General features: G+C 39.6%; 1 protein-coding gene across 4 annotated transcripts in view; it reads right to left on the reverse strand.

Annotated features, from left to right (window-relative positions):
• Positions 1-13718, reverse strand: part of NCK1 (NCK adaptor protein 1) — an 88412-nt gene extending 74694 nt beyond the window's left edge. Inside the window, exon 1 of one of the 4 annotated variants that reach the window (XM_023260537.2) lies at positions 13578-13718. The gene's annotated coding sequence lies outside the window, so the exon portion shown is untranslated. Of the gene's footprint in view, positions 1-13492 lie in introns of all 4 variants that reach the window. The other 3 variants (XM_023260536.2, XM_045037561.1, XM_023260538.2) reach the window with 3 other exon arrangements.
• Positions 13719-18965: the final 5247 nt, after the last annotated feature.

Below are 18965 nucleotides of genomic sequence, written 5' to 3' on the forward strand. Positions count from 1 at the left end.
CATTTTCAGGACAGGATGCCTGTCATAGTTGATTGTTGCTTGCTACTACAGCGGAAGGATCATTTATTTAGCCAGATGTAAGACAAATAGAATTCAGGGGTCAAGGAGTGTTTTTGGAGTGCTTGAGTCATGTATTTTAAGTGATAAATTGGCAGGGATGACCCCCCGGGTAATGAAAGATTTGATTGTTAACTTCCAAGATAAAAAATTCATGGAAAATGCAGAAGTCCTCATTGTACATATGGGTATCACCAGCCTAGATATTCAGCAGGTGTTTAAGAGAAAATTTATTAATATACGGAACATCATTCCTTTATTGATTATACTTACCTGACTGATTTGGCCTCACTTGCCTTCCATCAACCCCAATTATTTACTGAGAACTTCTGGTAAGATGTTTCTTAAACTTGTCTTTGTCAATGTATTTCTTAGGACTGTTCTTTAATTAAAGCTAGATTATGAACTCTTACAAATCATGAGTCTTCTATTTCTCTGACATCCCACAGAGCATTTAGCATAAAGTTTACATTTGGTACTTGTTCAATATGTTTATTATACGTATATATATATATATGTGTATATATAGTAAAGTAAAATAAAATAATAGTAAGACCCTAAAAGCTGATTGTGAATTATTTACAGTTTTTCCTCTGGGGCTAGTTAAAAGAAGCATCCTGTAAGTTCCTACCTGATAGCCAGAATTCTGGGAGCCAAAAAGAGGAAGAGGCCTTAATAAGGGTCCCAACATTGAGTACATTTACTTCAGGTAATTCAGGTGTTTTCCATGGGACACCTCATCTTCAATTGTGTCTAGTGCCCACCCCTCTCTCAGAGACACTATTTTGTCCTTTACAGAGGATAAATCTTCAATCTCCTGCTGAAGCAGGAAGAGGACAGGCACTTAGCTATACAAACTGATGAAGCGATCTAGGTTTGAGCAGCTTTTTTTCCTTTTTTTGGTAATACCTTACTGAGACATAACTCACATACTATACAATAACCCATTTAAAGTGTACAATTTAATGGTTTTTAATATATTCAGAGTTGTGCAACCATCAACACAATAAATTTTAGAACATTTTTACCCCACCAGAAAGAAACCCATACCCTTGAGCAGTCGCACAAAACACTACTTAGCAATCAAGTGGAACCTGGAAATGAATTTGCATTTATAATAATCCTTATAATAATCCTTTGATTAGGTATCATCCCATATTACAGAGGAGAAAAAAATGAGGCTTATAAAGGTCTAACCTCAAACAAACAGTGATGAAGCCTACAGTGGAATTTAGGCTGACTCCAGAATCTCTAAATTAGAAAATAAAATGTAGAATATGAGCGTATTTTTTAAAAGTGAGCATGAGTTTGTATATTCACAGAAATAATTCTGGAACATACAAAAAATAACAGTGATAAATACTAAAACAAGATACCATTTATAGGAATTAAAGATAATTATACAAGCAATCTGTGATGAGACTGCTCATACAATTAAGACTAAACAGGGGCGCCAGGTGGCTCAGTAGGTTAAGCGTCTGACTTCAGCTCAGGTCATGATCTCACAGTTGGTGAGTTCAAGCCCCACACTGGGCTCTGCGCTGACAGCCTGGAGCCTGCTTCCAATTCTGTGTCTCCTTCTCTCTCTGCCCCTCCCCCACACTTGCTCTCTCGCTGTCTCTCGCTCTCTCCGTCTCTCAAAAAATAAATGTTAAAATTTTAAAATATAAAAACCAATTAAGACTAAACATAATTGAGTTTTTTGGCAGTGGAACTTAAAGAAAAAAACTTTTTTTTTTTTCCTACAACAATGTAATCCTGTTTCTCCCATTTTGACATGTGGCTCAAATGAAGTCTCCCTCTCATTTCTGGCATCAGGTAGAAAAATACGTATATATATGTATATATACACACACACACACACACACACACACACACACACACTTATATGTGTATATATATTACTGCCTAGAACAGCCTCTTGCCTAGAGCCAAAACTATTCTGCCAGTTATGATTTACCAACTAGAGAGGGCTGATGAACAGGGCTCATTTTTTTTTAATTTTTTTTAACGTTTATTTATTTTTTTTTTTCCAACGTTTATTTACTTTTGGGACACAGAGAGACAGAGCATGAACGGGGTAGGGGCAGAGAGAGAGGGAGACACAGAATCGGAAACAGGCTCCAGGCTCTGAGCCATCAGCCCAGAGCCCGAAGCGGGGCTTGAACTCACGGACCGCGAGATCGTGACCTGGCTGAAGTCGGATGCTTAACCGACTGCGCCACCCAGGCGCCCCTAACGTTTATTTATTTTTGAGACAGAGAGAGACACACCATGAACAGGGGAGGGTCAGAGAGAGGGAGATACAGAATCTGAAACAGGCTCCAGGCTCTGAGCTGTCAGCACAGAGCCCAACGTGGGACTTGAACTCACGGACCGCGAGATCATGACCTGAGCTGAAGTCGGCGGCTTAACCGACTGAGCCACCCAGGCGCCCCCAACAGGGCTCATTTAAAATAAGACTTGAGCCTATTGTCATTATGACAACTGTCCCTCTTCCCATTACTAAAAGTACTGGTACTAAATTCTGCACTTAAGTGACAAAGACAAAGATACATTGTTCTTTGACTTATTTCTTCAATATTTTGCCACCCTACTCCTTGAGATTTTACATTACAATTATCCCACATCTCTTATAATTGAGTAGAACCTACCAATTCTTAGTCATAACTTCCATGATGTGCACTAGACTAAATTAAAATAAACAGCTTCAGGAAGTTCCAAAATTGTAAACTTAAGCTTGAGTGGGAGTAAAGTAGTAGTCTAGAAACAGCTTTATTAAAGGAAATCAGAAACTATAACAAGGGACAGGGTAAGCCAACTTTTCTCTAAAGGACCAGATAGTAAATATTTTGTGCTGCGTGAGCCACAGTCTCTGTCACATATTTTTTTTCTTATAACCCTTTAAAAATGTAAAATCATTCTTAGCTTAGGACAGTACAAATAAGGTTTTTGAGAGGTTTCAATCAAAATAGTGGATTTAACACTTAATTTTTTTTTGAAGAAAATTAACACAGAAGGCAAAACATACAGGAAAGCAAACAATAGCAACAAATTTTTGTAACCAAAAAGAGACAACTGGTAACTACCTCAGCGAATTCCAGAAAGGTGAAGCCTAACCCAGTAATTGAAAAACCCAATTTATACCTTGGAAACCTCAAAGGAGTCAGGAACTAGCAGCACCTGCTACTGCTTAAACTAAGAAAAGAGGGAGTTAAGTAAGGAAGACGGGGTGAAAGCTAAGAAGTGGTTAAAAACTTAGAAGTTTCCTCCCCAAATCTACCTGATGGTTGGCTACCTAACTCTGAACTGGAGGATCACCAGATATAATTAAAGATCTGTGTACCCTACCAAATGTGGGGAATGAGAAACCAGTCCCTTACACCAAAAAAAAAAAGGCAGTCAAAACTTCAGCCTTCAAACAGAACTGTGTTTTCCCTTAAGAAAAAAACACCTCAGGGTTTTCTCAAAAAAAAAAAAAAAAAGGCCTCACCGCTGCTGTTTAACATAGTGCTGGAAGTTCTAGCATCAGCAATCAGACAACAAAAGGAAATCAAAGGCATCAAAATTGGCAAAGACGAAGTCAAGCTTTCGCTTTTTGCAGATGACATGATATTATACATGGAAAATCCGACAGACTCCACCAAAAGTCTACTAGAACTGATACAGGAATTCAGCAAAGTTGCAGGATACAAAATCAACATACAGAAATCAGTTGCATTCTTATACACTAACAATGAAGCAACAGAAAGACAAATAAAGAAACTGATCCCATTCACAATTGCACCAAGAAGCATAAAATACCTAGGAATAAATCTAACCAAAGATGTAAAGGTTCTGTATGCTGAAAACTATAGAAAGCTTATGAAGGAAATTGAAGAAGATTTAAAGAAATGGAAAGACATTCCCTGCTCATGGATTGGAAAAATAAATATTGTCAAAATGTCAATACTACCCAAAGCTATCTACACATTCAATGCAATCCCAATCAAAATTGCACCAGCATTCTTCTCGAAACTAGAACAAGCAATCCTAAAATTCATATGGAACCACAAAAGGCCCCGAATAGCCAAAGGAATTTTGAAGAAGACGACCAAAGCAGGAGGCATCACAATCCCAGACTTTAGCCTCTACTACAAAGCTGTCATCATCAAGACAGCATGGTATTGGCACTAGAACAGACACATAGACCAATGGAATAGAATAGAAACCCAGAACTAGACCCACAAACGTATGGCCAACTCATCTTTGACAAAGCAGGAAAGAACATCCAATGGAAAAAAGACAGCCTCTTTAACAAATGGTGCTGGGAGAACTGGACAGCAACATGCAGAAGGTTGAAACTAGACCACTTTCTCACACCATTCACAAAAATAAACTCAAAATGGATAAAGGACCTAAATGTGAGACAGGAAACCATCAAAACCTTAGAGGAGAAAGCAGGAAAAGACCTCTCTGACCTCAGCCGTAGCAATCTCTTACTCGACACATCCCCAAAGGCAAGGGAATTAAAAGCAAAAGTGAATTACTGGGACCTTATGAAGATAAAAAGCTTCTGCACAGCAAAGGAAACAACCAACAAAACTAAAAGGCAACCAATGGAATGGGAAAAGATATTCGCAAATGACATATCGGACAAAGGGCTAGTATCCAAAATCTATAAAGAGCTCACCAAACTCCACACCCGAAAAACAAATAACCCAGTGAAGAAATGGGCAGAAAACATGAATAGACACTTCTCTAAAGAAGACATCCGGATGGCCAACAGGCACATGAAAAGATGTTCAGCGTCGCTCCTTATCAGGGAAATACAAATCAAAACCACACTCAGGTATCACCTCACGCCAGTCAGAGTGGCCAAAATGAACAAATCAGGAGACTATAGATGCTGGAGAGGATGTGGAGAAACGGGAACCCTCTTGCACTGTTGGTGGGAATGCAAATTGGTGCAGCCGCTCTGGAAAGCAGTGTGGAGGTTCCTCAGAAAATTAAAAATAGACCTACCCTATGACCCAGCAATAGCACTGCTAGGAATTTATCCAAGGGATACAGGAGTACTAATGCATAGAGCCACTTGTACCCCAATGTTCATAACAGCACTCTCAACAATAGCCAAATTATGGAAAGAGCCTAAATGTCCATCAACTGATGAATGGGTAAAGAAATTGTGGTTTATATACACAATGGAATATTACGTGGCAATGAGAAAAAATGAAATATGGCCTTTTGTAGCAACGTGGATGGAACTGGAGAGTGTGATGCTAAGTGAAATAAGCCATACAGAGAAAGACAGATACCATATGGTTTCACTCTTATGTGGACCCTGAGAAACTTAGCAGGAACCCATGGGGGAGGGGAAGGAAAAAAAAAAAACAGGTTAGAGTGGGAGAGAGCCAAAGCACAAGAGACTCTTAAAAACTGAGAACAAACTGAGGGTTGATGAGGGGTGGGAGGGAGGAGAGGGTGGGTGATGGGTATTGAGGAGGGCACCTTTTGGGATGAGCACTGGGTGTTGTATGGAAACCAATTTGTCAATAAATTTCATATAAAATAAATAAATAAATAAAATAAAGCAGAGGTTCTACAAAAAAAAAAAAAAAAGAAAAAAAGAAAAAAAAAGGCTCACTTGGACCACCATGCAATAAAGTTCAAAGTCTTTAAGTCCCCATTAATTCAAGCTTTCAATCTCACGATAACATCCAAGGATTACTGACACCTGAAGCAAACCTCCAACATAAAACTTAGACCAATTTAGAAGAGAGTCTCCAAGAACAAACAAGAAACAAGGGGGAAAAAAAAAAAGACAAAACAAAAAGACATTTTATAGTCTCAGAAATTAGAGAAGAAAATGTATCTATGAAACTAGCACAGAATGCTCCTTATTAAAAAAAATTTTTAAGAGAACAAAGAGTTCTTGGGAAATCAAAATCTTGCTTGCAAAAATGAAAAATTCAACAGAAGGCTCAGGAAATAAAGTAAACCTCTCATATAGAGCAAACAGAGTAGGAAATGAAAAATAAAGGGGAAAAACAAATACTGAAGGAGTAGTCTGATATACAAATAGACTAGCAGAAATAAAATTTTCAGAAAGAAAAAGGAAGGAGAGGAAACCACTGTTATAGAATAAATTTGTTTCCCCCTCTCCACATCCATCTTGAAGCTCTAACTCCCAATGTGACTGAATTTGGAGAAAGGGCTTTTAGGAGGTGTCATAAGAGTGGGGCCTTAATCCAGTTGGACTGATGTCCTCAGAAGCGGAGCAGGAGGAGATAGACTACTCTCCTTACAGAAAAGCCTTGTAAGGACATAGTGAAAAGGCCGGTCTACAAGCCAGGAAGAAATCTCATCAGAAGCCAACCTTGATAGCACCTGGATCTTGGACTTCTTACGCTTCAGAACTGTGAGAAAATAAATTTCTGTTGTTTAAACCACCCAGCCTCTGGTATTTTGTTATGGTAGCCCTAGCAGACTAATGTAACGATCAATGAAATAATTCAAAAGAATTTCCCATAACTAACAAACATAATTTTGCAGATCTGGCTGGAACAATGAATGTCCAGGAAAACGCACAAAAATACATGTACACCAAGTCACACCCTCATGAAATTTCAGAATACAAGAGATACAAAATTCCAAAAAAAGCAAAAAACATTAGGATCAGGAATCAGAATATCCTCGAAATTCTCAAAAGGATCGCAAGCCAAAAACAATGGCGAGGTCTTCAGAATTCTGAAAGTAAATTATTTCCAACCTAAATTCATCACTCACCAAAATCACGTGGGAAGACCAAAAAAAAGAAAAAAAAAAAGATCTTGCATTCATTCATGCGAGATCTCAGCCTTTAACAGCAATCTACTGTGGGGTCAAAGCGACATGATTCACAGGAATTAAGAGATTTAACACAGGAGAAAGGCAAGAGGGATCACTAGCCTTATGGCAGAGAGAGAAATCACCAAAACTGCCATGGACAAGACAGAAAGCTGCTCCGAGCACGTTCAAAAACTGGTAGACAAAAAAATAATTATACTCCCAGATACATACACAAAAGAAATGAGTGTGTATGTCCACTGAAAGACTTGTAAGTAAATGTATATAGCAACTTTATTCATAATAGCTAAAAAAAAAACTAGGAACAAAGTATCCATTAATGGTGAATTTTTAATTGTAGATTTCATCAACAGAATACTACCCTTGGTAAGAAAGACCCCACTACTGCTACATCCAACTTCATAAATGAATCTCATAAGCACAATATTAAGCAGAAGTAGTCACCCACAAAACATGTATAGTGTATGGTTCTATTGATATATTAAATTCAAAATCAGGGGAAAATAACCTATAATGATACAGGTCAGAACAGTAATTAACTTTTGGGGACAAGAAATAATGATAGGGAGGACATATGACAGAGCCTTCTGGAGCACTGGAAATGTTCTATACTTGACCTGGGTGATGGATGTATGTCTACAAATATAAAAACTCATTGAGTTATACAATGAAATTTGTGTACTTTGCTATTTTAAAAAATTTAACCATATTTTCTCTAAAAAGTTTTTAAGGAAATTAATGACATTTTCAATTGCATCCCGTAACAGGAATTAATCAAAAGGGGGGAAAAATTAAGGCTTTATACACAAAGATCTGTATTTCACAATTATTTACACTACGGAAAAAAACACCTGGAAATAACATTTAGTAAATGAGTGCCACACAAATGCTGGACCTCTCTGGTGTGAGAGAGAAATTATTTGGCCTCTTTCTATTAGCAGCAGCCAAATTTAATACTAATTGACCTAAGGGAGCCATCTGCCCATAGGGAAGAGCATGTTCACAGGTTCCAAGACCAAAAAAAAAAAAAAAAGAAAAAAAAAAAAAAAAAAAAACCCCAAACCCAGCCTGGCAATAGAAGGCCCAAAGAGCAGCCTAAAGGAAAGGGAAAATGGCAAGAGATGCAGCTAGAAGTGGGCAAAAGCCAAATAATGGAAGGCCTTATAGGCCTTTTTAAGAATACAGAAGGGCACCTGGCGGGCTCAGTCAGTGGAGCATGCGACTCTGGATTATGGGGTTGTGAGTTCGAACCCCACAATGGGTGCAGAGATTACTTAAAATCTTTAAAAAGAAAAAAAAAGAATATGAAAAGGAAATGGGAAATAAAAAAAAAACACAGAAAAATTAAAGTGACCTCCCTGGGCAGCACAATTGGGGGGGGGGGCGGGGGGGGGGGAGCGAATGGGACTGTACACAAAGTATTCTAAATGTTTCTAAAAAATAAAAAATGTTATCAAGAACATGTAGTACCTGTAAGCAATCAAAAATTTCTAAGGAAATTTTTCCAATGCCTTGTTTAATTAATAGAATATTTCTGTTGTAAATATAAATTTTTATTTTGCTAGAATACTCAAAATACAGGGCATATTAATTCTTTGTTATATCAATTATTTGAGTTGATCTAAATGTAACATGATTTGGAAGTATGTACTGAAATTTTTGGAAGGCCAATTCTTAAAACAACAACAATAACTAAAAACCTTTTTAGACATACCCATTTTTTAAAAAGCCATATTCTCACTGCTTTATTCAATTGGTCTGTTTGAGGAAAAGCAGAAATTATTCATACCATACTTCCATACAATTCAGCAATCCTTAAATACAATTTCAGGAATACAGAACAAGATAGTATTTCAACAGTTTATTTTAGCAGATTATTTATTTTTAAATGTTTATTTATTTATTTTGAGGGGGGAGGGGCAGAGAAAGAGAGAGAGACTCCCTGCTATCTGCACAGAATCTGACATGGGGCTCGATCCCAGGACCGTGACACCATGACTTGAGCTGAAATCAAGAGGTGGATGCTTAACCAACTGAGCCACCCAGGCACCCCACAGCAGATAATTTATTTAAACAAATAAAAAACATGCAATTATAGGGGCACCTGGGTGGCTCAGTTGGTTAAGTGTCTGACTTCAGCTCAGGTCATGCATGATCTCATGGTTCATGAGTTCGAGCCCCACAATGGGTTCTGGGCTGACAGCTCAGTGCATGGAGCCTACTTTGGTTTCTGTGTCTCCCTCTCTCTCTGCTCCTCCCCTGTTCACGCTCTGTCTCTTTCTCTCTCTCTCTCTCTCTCAAAAGCGAATAAACACTAAAAAAAATTTTTTTTAATAAAAAATAATTTAGAAAACAATTATAAACCAGGAAATAAAAGAAAAACAGCTTCTAACCTGTTTCAAACCAAAAGAGGAAAACATTCCCTCCAGAGATATTTCACCTGACAGTTTTCTGTTCTACATTACACCATTTAACTCTTACTACATAAATGTAAAAAAAAAAAAAATACCAAGGCAACCCTATGCTGATGCTATTAAAAGAAACTTTAGAGCCAAAAGGAGAAAAAAATGTCAAGAACAAATATAAAAAAGCTTTGACTCCCGAAATGGAAATGTTTGCAGAATACTTTGCTCAATAAGCAGATTGCTCAATAATCTGCTTCCTGACAGATGAAAAAGATGACAAAGTAGAAAAATGTAAGTGTTGCTGTTCTAAGAATCTAAAAGAGAAAAAGAACATTTAGCTAGATCATTAAATATAGTTATGTGATAAACCCTGCAGATTTCCTCCAAAACATTGCAATGTTCACATTTACTCTGAAGACACCCAAACATTCAGTCTCTGAGTCAAGAGAGTCAAGCAAACTAACCTTCAGTAGTAATAGTTCTAAGAGATCCACTCACTTTTTAATGAATCATGGACTCAACTATAGAGATGACAATATTATTTTTGTTAATGCTGTTAATACAGCTAACAAGCATAGAAAAAAGACTTTAAATCAGTTTTAATGATTAAACAATCCAAGTCATAAAGACTCCACTGCCCTTAACGTACAGGTTTTGAATCTAAATGAGAAGGCATAAAAACACAAAGTGCAAAGTAATGTGAAGCAAATAATACAAAACTACATTGCAAAGTATGAGAAGTAGTATAACTTCATAAGAAATTCACAGAAGAGCACCTCGGTGATTAAGTGTCCAACTTTGGCTTAGGTCATGATTTTGAGGTTTGTGAGTTCATGAGTTCCAGCCCCGCATCCAGCTCTGTGCCGGCATCACAGAGCCCGCTTTGGATCCTGTCTCCCTCTCCCTTGGTCCCTCCCCCACTTGTTCCTTCTCTCCCTCCCCCCTCTCAAAAATAAATAAACATTAAAAAAAATTCAAAGGAAAAAAAATTTTTAAAGAATACAAAGAACTTGGGGCACCTGGGTGGCTCAGTAGTTAAGCTTAACGGCTCTGATTTTGCCCCAGGACATCACCTCACAGTTCCTGGGCTCAAGCCCCACATCAGGCTCTGCACTAAGACTGTGTGATTCTTTCTCTCCACCCCTCCCCTTCTCGGGCTCTTTCTAAATAAACTTTAAAAAAAAAAAAAAAAAAAGAGCACTTGGGTGGCTCAGTCAGTTAAGCATCCGACTTTGGCTCAGGTCATGATCTCCTGGTTTCTGAGTTCTGCCCTGAATTGGGCTCTGGGCTTGTGCTGTCAGAATGGAGCCCACTTCAGATCCTTTGTCACTCTATCTCTCTGCCTCTCCCCTGCTGGCACGTGCATGCATGCACACTCTCTCTCTCTCAAAAATAAACATTAAAAAAATTAAAATTGAATAAAAAAAAACAAATACACAGAAGTTGACTTAGGAAATCAATGTTTGGGTTTCAGCTCTGCCATCATCACTAGATGTGTGAATTTTAGTGTAGTTATTCTGTATGGATTTCATTTTCCTTAGCTATAAATCAAATGGTTGGAATTCCAATGTTCCTGCCATATTGCTTCCTATCATGACACAAGCCCACATAAGATTAAAAAAAAAAAAAAAAGGAATGATAAAACAGTAAGGCTATGGGTTCAAAGGAAAGCAACAACACAGGGAACAGAAAGTTCTGGAAGGCTGCACTGACTTCAGGACTAAAAATTAAATTTCAACAAAATAGGATTTCATTTGCTACTTTGGTAATAATCTGGGGGGGGTTGAGGGGATTTCTTTTAAAGAATAAGAAGGCTATGGATAGGCAATCAAATTTTCAACAGATACGAAGGTAGACAAACACAAAGTCTAAATGAGAATGAGAGATTGGTTTAGTTAGGATGGACAGCTCCCATAGAGAAATACCACTGTCATATGAAAAAAAGTAGGCTTTGAGCAGACTATCAGAAGATGAGGAATTCTGAAGTATACTCTGTAGGTAACAGGGAGCTATTGCTGGTTTCACAGTGACGGACGTGCTGGAAGCATTATTTTAAGATTAAGGCAGAAGGCAGAACATACTGAATAGAGAGAAAAGGTAGGCAGAAAACCTAGTTAAAAGCTAAAGGAAAAGATATACGAAAGAAATTTCCAAAAAAATGGTGGATGAAAATTTGCCAATGTTATATTAATGAAAGATGTCAAAGACACAAGGTTTGTGTCTGGATAGCTGAAAGTATGGTATACCAAAACAAAGCATATGTGGAATCAGTAAAATGAGGATCATCCAGATAGAATCATTGCCTTAAACAATCTTTAAACATCAGTTGTCTTCCTAAAACAGCACAGCCAAGTACTTACAAGGAATTTGTTAAATGCTTAGTGATTTCACGGAGTTTCCTCCAATTTTACTTAGCAACTATATAATCATTTAATCTCCTGATGTAGGTAGAGAACATTTGGTATCTTTCCATATTATAAAGGTAAGTAAATTGTGAAACTTGTTAAACTGTGATACTATGATAGGAAAAAATGGACTGTACCCTGTATTTATTTTTTAATATTTATTCTTTTTGACAGAAAGAGAGAGAGAGGAGAAAGAGAGGGGGACTGAGGATCAGAAGCAGGCTTTGCACTGACAGCAGTGAGCCAGATGTGGGGCTCGAACTCATGAACCGTGATATCGTGACCTGAGCCACCCAGGCCTTTCCAACAAGTGATTTATAACAATAATCACATCAAATCTACCTTGAGCTTTTTGGCAAGAAAGCTCTCAAAGGTCCAAAAGAAAAATAAACCCATAGGCGTAAAGTATCATTCAGTATCTAACGAAACATTCTGTGTATGTGTGAAATTTTATTTACATGGACCTGAAAGCACTGGTGAAGCCTGGATTAAAAGATAATGTGCAGAAAAATAAAGCGGAAATTTAAAATGTAATACGTGAACAAGGACAGCTAAGTCTTAAGTACTCTGCAAATAGCGTTTACAGGTATTATAACTATTTCCTCCAGATCACAATTTTCCCAAAAAAGAAAATTCGAGTCTGTGATCAAGATGGAATAAAACTACTATTAAACAACCAATGCTTAGTTCTTGAGTTACTATCAAACTGTGAATGGGAGCCTATTTAAGAACTGAACATTACTGACAATTATCAAACAAACAAAACCTTCTTGGCTTATTTCTCCATTTACTTTGTGACCTCGATGAAGACTGAGATTCTAAAAAAAGTGCTTTCCAAATGCTTAACAAATTGTATGGTTGGTTTTTCATAAATTTACCAAAGTAGGCCTTCTAAAAATGAATACCTCTTGCAACATTTACCCGTTTTGATCAGACAGTGATCTTCTTCGCTCACCATCCAAGATGGGATTAGAAATTCTCAACTTCATTCTTTCCTAACTCCTACGGTTTCTTACCAAATCTAACGAGTAAAATTATTTTTAGGTGACCAGCTCATCCGTTCGACATTAACTTTAGCTCCTATAATGTTACAGTTCTCAGCCCTAAAAAAAATCCAGCTTCCCAAGCTTCTAACTGCAAATTTAACTTTTATGGAAGCGCCTAAGAAAACAGTACAAAACCAACTATTGAGATTTCTTTCTTTCTTTTACCGGGTATATTACACTTAAAGTCAAAAGCTCACAGCGCAAGCAACAAGCAAACGTACGTATATACAGCAGGACCACACAGTTAAAATAACCCAGATTTCCCGAGAACGAGGGAAACGGCGGGGGTGGGGGGTGGGGGGTGGGGGGTGGGGGGGGGGAGGGGAGGGGCACAGGGCGCATCCCAAGGATGTCCACCCTCAACACAGGCTGCGGCTCCTTCCCCTTCTCTAGCGCTGGAGATGAGCGTGCCCCTTCCCTCCTCTACCAGGTCCCTACCTTCCCGGCCTCGGATTACGCCACAACAGCCAACAGGACTTTTTAGGGAGGAAAAAGAACCGGGGGAGCGCGCACGCCGTACACTAGACCTCCCAGCCTCGCAAGAGCGGCCAGCCAGAGCGAGGCCTGGGGCTGCGCCACCCGGGGCACTGACCAGAGGGTCGCGCGGAGCCGCGGTGCAAACGCCCAGGCCCGGCCGAGCGGCCTCCCCGCCCCCTCCGGCTCAGCTCCGGGCCGGCAGACAGCGCCCGGGGAGCTAACTTCGCCGGAGAAGAGGAAGCGACGCAGCGAGTAACAGGCTGTGTGGACGTACGGGGGAAGGAACCGCTGTCTGCCGTCTGCCTGTCGGCAGGACTGTCTCACCTTCCCTCTGCCGGGTCCGTGCGGCCCCAGCTCACCTGAGGAAGGCACCGGGACGCCGCCGCGGCCGCCGCGATGGCCGTTACGGCACGAGGCCTCCGCTCTGCCGCCGCGTAGCTCTCGGGAGAGGGGCGGGAGGCGCGCGGCGAGCGGGCGGGGCTCCAGCACCGACTGGCCGGGAGGCGGCGGGCGGATCCGCGCGGGCAGGAAACCCCCTCCCGGCACAATCCGATAGGCTCAGTCGCTCCCTTCCCTCCTATCCCTGAAGCGAGGGCTGTCTGCGCCGCGCTCGGATTGCTCGTGTCCGCATGTCAATCAAGCGGTGTGTAGGGCGTGGAGCTAGCTGAAGCAGCTCCGCCGAGAGAGAGCGAGAGGTTGGGAAGCGCTTGGCCTGACCCTGACTCTTTTCGCTTTTGCCTCTTCGGTTGCTCTGGCTGGTTACTTCGGGCCTTTCTTCCTCAGTGCCACATTAGGGACTCCATAGCAGAAATTATTGCTTCCCAAGTTAAGCCCCAACTGTTCTGGGAACTCCCTTCTGGTTTCGGCACCTGAAAGAGGGTCTTGCCAGCAGATTTTTAAGGGCGGGGAGCAAAAATTAAAAACAAACCAAACGGCCTGAAATGACGACTTGAGAGAAAAATAGAAGACGTATGGTTAATTTGAGCCATAAACCGAAATAAGCTGAGTCTGAGGGCCTTGTAAGTGCCCTGGTGCGTGGATAGCTTTCCAGTCTCTGTGGTAGCCATTCTGTGAGGAGGACAATGACCTTCGATGCCAGGTGTGCCCATTCTTGGGGACCCAGCCCCAGCCACCTGCCAGGTCATCAATAAGTTGGTTCTCCCCACGCCGGTACTGCAGCCCCTCGCCTCAGCGGGCATTATTCCTCCCGAACCAACTCTGTGGCTCCGCTTCCTTGCCTCCTCAAGGAAGCTTGCTGTGTTAGGTACCTTTCATGAAGCACTGGTATTTTCCCCACCCAAGCTGTTAAAAGAGCTTGTCCGTATCCATACCTAGATGGTAAACACTATTAAGTCAGGAACCATGTCAGTATTGTTTTTCTCCACTGCCTAGTACTTGATAGATCGTTAAGTAAATATAGTTTAAGTAAAAATTAATACATTTTCCTATCCCTTCTTTAATCCTGGCCCTGACCGTAACTCCCAAGAGTTCACACTTTTCTGCATTTAACTTCAAAATTATTCATTTGAGTGCTGATATGTATGGTTTGGTTGCTATTATTTAGGATCACAAGGTCAAGCACAAATCACCTATTGACCCCTTCCTGGCTTCAAGTTGGCTCCAGCAAGTAAACCATGAAACTCTTGACAACAGCTATTCTATGTCTATATCCCATTATTAGCATCCAAAATGAATAATGGAAGTGAATTTCAAATTTATTCTAAGGGTCTAAATACCTTTGCATATTTTATAGTGGCTGTTGCAGTTGTATCCCCTCCCAAAATTTGTATGTTGAATCCCTAACCTCCAACGTAATTGTATTTGAATATAGGGCCTTTAAGGAAGTACTTAAGACTTTTTGAGATGATAAGAGTGGGGACCCAATCCTATAGGATTAGTGTTCCTATAGAAAGAGATAACAGAGAGCTTGCTATCTCCACCATGAAAGGACAGTGGCAAGGGGGCCATGTGCAAGCCTGGAAGACAGCTCTCCCCTGTAATTGACCATGCTGGCATCCTGATGTGGGACTTCAGCTTCTAGTTGTTGGTATTTTGTTATTGGAACCCAAGCTAACACAATAGTTTTATTTGTTGATACATCTTATAAAGTTATGGATTGAGATACTATTATACTCATTTTTGAAGCTGGAGAAAGGATTGTTCAAAGGTTAAAGCTGTTTCTCCAAAATCATACAACAAACTATTAGCAAAATGTGGCTCAATTCAATTCTACTTACATATTTGACATGTGATGCGGTTGGAGGTGTTAATACAAATACTACAGGTAAAGTGGCTCTTGCCATCAGGTAGCTCTGTCTTAACCACTGCCTTAAGTAGGGAAAATAAACCCAGAAAAATATGCTGAAGTCGTAAGTTTAGATTTTATTGTGTAAGGGAATATGTATGTCTTGAGTTCTGTGTGTCACCTATTTAAACAATAGAAGAAGTAAGAGAAAGAGTTTTTTAAAAAGGCTTTTAGTTCCCTATAAACATGTTTGTTTTGTTTGTTTTTTCCTTTTAGTGGTCCTTCTTCAAGTTTCCTCATCACCCATTCTTACCAGGACATCTTAAAAAAAAAAAAAAAAGAAAAGTTCAAAAAAATATGAAAAGGAGAAAAAGTTGAATAAAAACAATGATGAAACAAAAAAGCATTGAAAAAGGGTAGATAGGCAAAAATCATGTATGAAATTGCATTATGGTGACTTAGAAGGAATGGAGTACATGTTGTCATGGGGTGGGAGTTGTCCCAGAGACTTCCTTTCACACACTCTCTTTCCCCAACTTCCAAACATAAACATGCACATGGCTTCTTCTTCCTCTCTTTTAGCGGAACTCAAACCAAAAATGGGAATCACCCCTGCTAATTAGTGCTGAGTGGACCAGGCACTAGCCAGAATCAGATGACAATAAAATTTGGGCCAAAACATATGACCTCTAGACTGGAAATGGGGCTTTGGAAATGTAAGCAATAGCAGGTCTAGGATAAAAACATGCAGGCAGCTCACTTCATTAATCCCAAAGGAAAGGATTTGGGAAGACAAGGAAGGGAAAATCAAGCCTCCATATCTCAAGACTTTTCCCAGGAGACTTGATAGCTTATAGTTAGAAATGATGAGACAATGATCTGCTTGAGCATCACTGCTGGGTAGGACAGTTTAGGACAACAACAATGAAAAAAAAGTCCTACCTGCTAATCAACAAGAAGTAACTAATCACAAGCTTGACTGTGAAGTATAGAAATTAGGGGACCCTGGTAACTAAATTTAATATCTCGACTGAGTATTGTTATGCCTTTACGGGAATTAACTTCAACAAAAATTTATTGAGTCCTCTCTGTGGTAGGCACTACAATAGGTGCTAGAGATCTGAAGATCAGTCTTAAACTGAAAGGAGCTCAATCCAGTGTCAGAGAATGAGCTTTAAATATATTTATTATTAATATAGTTAATACAGCTATAGATACATACAGGGGAGCATTAAGCCACAGGGAGAGTTGTGTGGTCAGGCTAGTCAGGCAAATAAGAAGGCAAAGAAGAGAAGGGTTTTCCACATAGAGGGGCCTGCACTGAAAAAGGTATTACACAATCAAAAAGGTATTACACAATATTGCTGGAGCTGAAGATGACTAGAAATGTAAGCACTAGCAGGTTATAGAAATTAAGGACTTGATTCTATAGATGATAGGAAGCCATCAAAGGGTTTTTTTTGTTTGTGATTGTTTTCAGCACTTTAAAATTTCATTCTGTTGTTTTCTGGCCTCCATTGTTTCTGAGGAAAAGCTAGCCGTAAGTTTCATTGTTTTCCTGTATGTCTTCCCCCCACCCACCCCCACCCTGGCTGCTTTTAAAGTTTTGTTTCTAGGTTTTTCAGCACTTGCACTATGTTTCTAGGTGTGGCTGGTTTTCTTTGTATTTATGCAGCTTAGAGTTCACCTATTTCTCTAGATCTGTGGATTGCTGTTTGTTGTTGCTGTTTCCTTTTATCAAATTTAGAAAACTTTTGGCCAATATTTCTTTCTGCCCCTTTCCCTCTCTTTTCTGAGACATTTACATTTATGCTAGACTTCTTTGTCCTTAGTACCAGTCATTCTAGGCTTTGTTCATTTTTTTTTTTTTTCAAATCTTTTTTCTTCTGTGCTTCAATTTGGATAATTTCTTCAATTTAGATAATTGAGATCCAGTGTCTGGTAATTCCTGAAAATCTGGACATTAACATTTTCCCAAAAGCACAGTGACCCTATTAATGACTGCGGGTTCCTTTGAGGAAAGTTTAGAGACCTATTAGTCAAGAAGACAGAAATCACAAGATATTACAACAGAGAGAATCTGATATTGGGTACTGAAGGACTGAAAAAGCAAAAAGGGAGCGCTGCAGTAGACCAGAAGGATAACTGTACAGAGCAGCTATGACCATTAGGGCAACTGAAAAAGAAGGGTCAAGGCTGGACTATAAGGTCTCAGACACTCAGACACACAGCTGAGCAGTAGCTCAGTTCCCTGAAAGGATGCTGTTTAACTGGTCCTCCAACCACTGAGAGGGATAAGATGAAGCTGGTTGGGGATGGAGGAGTGCCAAAAGAAGCTCAAGGCTGAGATCAATTGCTGCTGCTGAAGCAAAGGACTATTGCTTACCACTGGGTAACAATGACAGAAACTGCAAACAAATAGAAAGGTGGAAATCCTTTCTCCCCTTCTGTCCTCCAGTCTCCCTCTAATGGCTTTTATTGGTGGGACCTAGTGAGACACCAGCTGGCACAGGAAAAATGTTCTTTGCAGGGTCTGAGCCATTGCATCACAGAGGAAAGTACAGAAGGGTGAATTTGGAGCTAAGATACCTCAATAACAATATCTTAATAACCATATTAACATTTGTTGTGCTAAATTAGTAAAAATTGCCCAAATTAGACCCAAATTAATACTTTTACAGACTTGTATGCTTTTATACTGGTATGCTTATATGCTTTTACAGACTTGTATGCCCCTCTGAAAAGAATTTCAAGTTACCATGTTATAACAATTTTCTGCTATACTGTGATTCCTGTTACTGTCTTTAGTAAAGAGTACCTTTACGGCAGCTCACATATGTACTTGCTACAAAATCATAAACGAGGACAGTTTTGGAAAAGATTTGTAAAACTGAGGATAAATAGACCCTGCCCCCACATTACGTCTCCCACAATTAGGCACAAAAAGGCATAGACCAAGTAGAGCTGTCAAGAATCCAGTCTTCTCCCTACTTCCTTTTTGTATGCATTACTTAATGTAGCCTTAGCAAAGAGAAGACAAATTTCCTATTTGAAAGTAGGACAACCACTATGGTCATTGAAAAAGCAACACTATTCCTTTGTTCCCTCTTTCTTGCCTCAACTCAAGCTTCCTTACCCAACTCAATCACCCCTAGTTTTCTTTTTTCTTTAAATGTTTTTTTTTCCCAAATGTATATTTATTTTTGAGAGATCTCAAGTAGGGGAAGGGCAGAGAGAGGGAGACAGAAGATCTGAAGCAGACTCTGTGCTGACAGTGGTGAGTCTGATGTGGGCCTCAAACCCACAAACCATGAGATCATGACCTGAGCCAAAGTCAGACACTCAACCAACAGAGCCACCCAGGCACCCCTCACCTCTAGTTTTCTAATATAAATAGGTGACAAAACAGGGCTTGGTATTAAGCATTTTACCTTATTGTGTACTTTTCAAAAATGAATATTTTTGAATATTGAAGGATTTTTGTTGAACACTTGTAGAACAT

The sequence above is a fragment of the Felis catus genome, chromosome C2 (assembly GCF_018350175.1).
Source record: "Felis catus isolate Fca126 chromosome C2, F.catus_Fca126_mat1.0, whole genome shotgun sequence".
NCBI lineage: Eukaryota > Metazoa > Chordata > Mammalia > Carnivora > Felidae > Felis > Felis catus.